The following is a 3,421-nucleotide window of genomic DNA, read 5'->3' on the forward strand; positions in this document are numbered from 1 at the left end:
TGTTCAAGAATATCGATCACAGATCGGTGGATATCAACACGGACTTGACGTATCGCGAAGTGCCTATTCGCATCCTGGAGGAAGCATACAGAACCACCCGCACCAGGAGTATCAAGTTCCTGAAAATTCAGTGGAGCAACCTGATACGTCCATTTTGCATCACTATTTTATATCATAATTTACTGTTATTCATTGATATATTTCGTATTTGGAGATGATACTTATGTTATTTCATCTATTTTGCATATTTCATGATTATTGGAGGATCGCGCACCGGAGTCAGGATTCTGCTCGAAAAAGCGCCGTCAGAATGCAATATTTCGGAAGATCAGCAATTGACGGGAATTATACTGAAAATCATATTTTTCCAGAAGACGGAGGTAGCCAAAAGGAGGAGCCGAGGAGGGCCGCCATGGGCCCACCTCATAGGCCGGCGCGGGCCAAGGCCTGGCCGCGCCGCCTTGTGAGGAGGGGGCCCACAACCCCCTCTGGCCTCCTCTCTTTCGCGTACTTCTTCATCCCGAAAACCTAAGCTCAGGAGGATAGTCGCGAAGAGTCATAGCCGCCTCTGCGGGGCGGAAAACACCAGAGAGAAAAGAGCTCTCCGGCAGGCTGAAATCCGCCGGGGAAATTCCCTCCCGGAGGGGGAAATCGACGCCATCGTCATCGTCATCGAGCTGGAGATCATCTCCATCATCATAACCATCATCTTCATCATCATCACCGCCATCTCCACCGCTGCACCTCGTCACCGCTGTAACAATTAGGGTTTGATCTTGATCGTTTGATAGGGGAAACTCTCCCGGTGTTGATTTCTACTTGTTATTGATGCTATTGAGTGAAACCATTGAACCAAGGTTTATGTTCAGATTGTTATTCACCATCATATCACCTCTGATCATGTTCTATATGATGTCTCGTGAGTAGTTCGTTTAGTTCTTGAGGACATGGGTGAAGTCTAAATGTTAGTAGTGAATTATGTTGGTTAGTATTCAATGTTATGATATTTAAGTTGTGGTGTTATTCTTCTAGTGGTGTCATGTGAACGTCGACTACATGATACTTCACCATTTATGGGCCTAGGGGAGTGCATCTTGTATTCGTTTGCTAATTGCGGGGTTGCCGGAGTGACAGAAACCTAAACCCCCGTTAGTATATCGATGCAGGAGGGTAGCAGGATCTCAGAGTTTAAGGCTGTGGTTAGATTTATCTTAATTACTTTCTTGTATTTGCGGATGCTTGCAAGGGGTATAATCACAAGTATGTATTAGTCCTAGGAAGGGCGGTGCATTAGCATAGGTTCACCCACGCAACACTTATCAAAACAATGAAGATTAATCAGCTATATGAAGCGAAAGCACTAGACTAAATTCCCGTGTGTCCTCAAGAACGTTTGGTCATTATAAGTAAACAAACCGGCTTGTCCTTTGTGCTAAAAAGGATTGGGCCACTTGCTGCAATTATTTCTCTCGCATTTTATTTACTTGTACTTTATTCATCTGCTATACTAAAACCCCCTGAATACTTGTTTGTGAGCATTTACAGTGAATCCTTCATCGAAACTGCTTGTCAACACCTTCTGCTCCTCGTTGGGTTCGACACTCTTATTTATCGAAAGTACTACGATACACCCCCTATACTTGTGGGTCATCACAACCACACCGAAGAAGAAGCCACTTGGGAGCGAGAAGAAGATATGAAGAAAGAATACCCAGATCTCTTTAGTACCTAGTTTTTATTTAAGATCTCGGGACGAGATCTTTTGTAAGGGGGAAGGGTTTGTAACATCCCAAAAAGTCAATAAAGAGATAAAGAGAGAGTTTCCAAAATACAAAATTTAGAACCAACAAAAACTTTTTCATCCAACAAGTGCTATGCATATTTTTCATCTTGATCATTATGTTAAGTGTGCATGTTTGCCATGATGAATGCTTGTGTGTTTGCAAGGGTGCCAAAACCCTAGTACAAGGTCACTTGATCAATCAAACCAAAGAAAAAATAAAAGAAGAAAGAAATGAGAAAAACTCAACACACACTCACATATGGATTTGGCCAATTTTGCAAATACTTGACCTAGACCATTTTGGCTTGCACCATTGGTTGTAAATGGATACAAAACACTTATTAACACTTTTGGAATCAAAGAAACTCAAATCAAATCAAATTTGAATCAAATTTGAGCTCACATACAATTATGGTCAAAATTGCAAATCTTAGCCTGATGCCCTCTTTGAGCCCCTGTTTTGAAAGATTTCTAAACCAAACTTTGCCAACTCTTTGCACCTCATCCAAGACAACATCAAGCTGAACAACTTTGCCCAAAACCATCACCACAAACTCTTCTTGGATTCAAAGATATGATCAAACAAATTTAAGATCATATGTAATTTGAATTTTTGCAAAACCATTCAAATTTGACCACCACCACCACCAATCTACTGCAAATAATGTATGATTCAAACCCACCAAAATTCATGCAAAAATTCGAAAATAAATTTCTTGCGGTCATTTCATCAAACACTTGGTGATCACAAGTCTGCCAACTCTAGGCATTGCTTTGTCCAGCAGATCATGGCTTAAACCCTCAAGCTTAGCTCATCAAAACTGCTCCCCTGTACCCTCTACACCATGCCAAGCATCCTAGACAAGGAGAGAACCATGCCATCGTCACCATTTGTACCAGAGCATGCCATGCCGTGGCATGGCATGGACATGCCCTTGCTCTCTCTCTCTTAGGACCTTGCCAGCATGCACAACATTGTCACCTCGTTTCCTCTCAACCTCCTGATCGTGCCAGACACAAGCCTCGACGAATTCGTGCACCGCACTGACCAGAACGAGCCCCGCCCAGACGTTCCAGTGACGCGCACGCTAGAGCGCGCACGGCGAATGCCACGGGCACGCCAGAACGTGATGTCGCCCAACGCTCCACGCCACCACTTGCCCCCGCTGCTCGTCAGCACCTGCGCCAAGCGACAAGGAGTCGCCCAGACACGACCGTTTGACCGCGGGAGCGCTGTGGCCATCGTCACTGTCGACGAGACCCACCACGGCCATGCTAGCCCTCGTCAAGCTCATGCACGCGCCAGTGCCTGTTTTTCCCCGCAATCAAGCTTCGCGTCATCGCAGGACGTTGCCTGCCCGCGTGCATCATCACCAGTGCCTCTGCGTCGCTGTAGAGCCGACGCCATGGATGACTTCATCTCAGACCCGCGGCACTGCCTCGCCGCTATAAAAGGAGCCCTCCCCTCTTCGAATTCGCCACACCACCACTCCTCCCTCTCACCACTGATCCTTCCCAGCCTCTCCCTCCTCCACATTAGCCACTCCCTTGCCAGAATTTGAAGCTCGGTGCCCGCCGGAGTCCAGCGAAGGAGATGAGTCGTTGCAGTGCACCCCAGGTGCCGCCGCTGCTTCCATC

The sequence above is a fragment of the Lolium rigidum genome, chromosome 7 (assembly GCF_022539505.1).
Source record: "Lolium rigidum isolate FL_2022 chromosome 7, APGP_CSIRO_Lrig_0.1, whole genome shotgun sequence".
NCBI lineage: Eukaryota > Viridiplantae > Streptophyta > Magnoliopsida > Poales > Poaceae > Lolium > Lolium rigidum.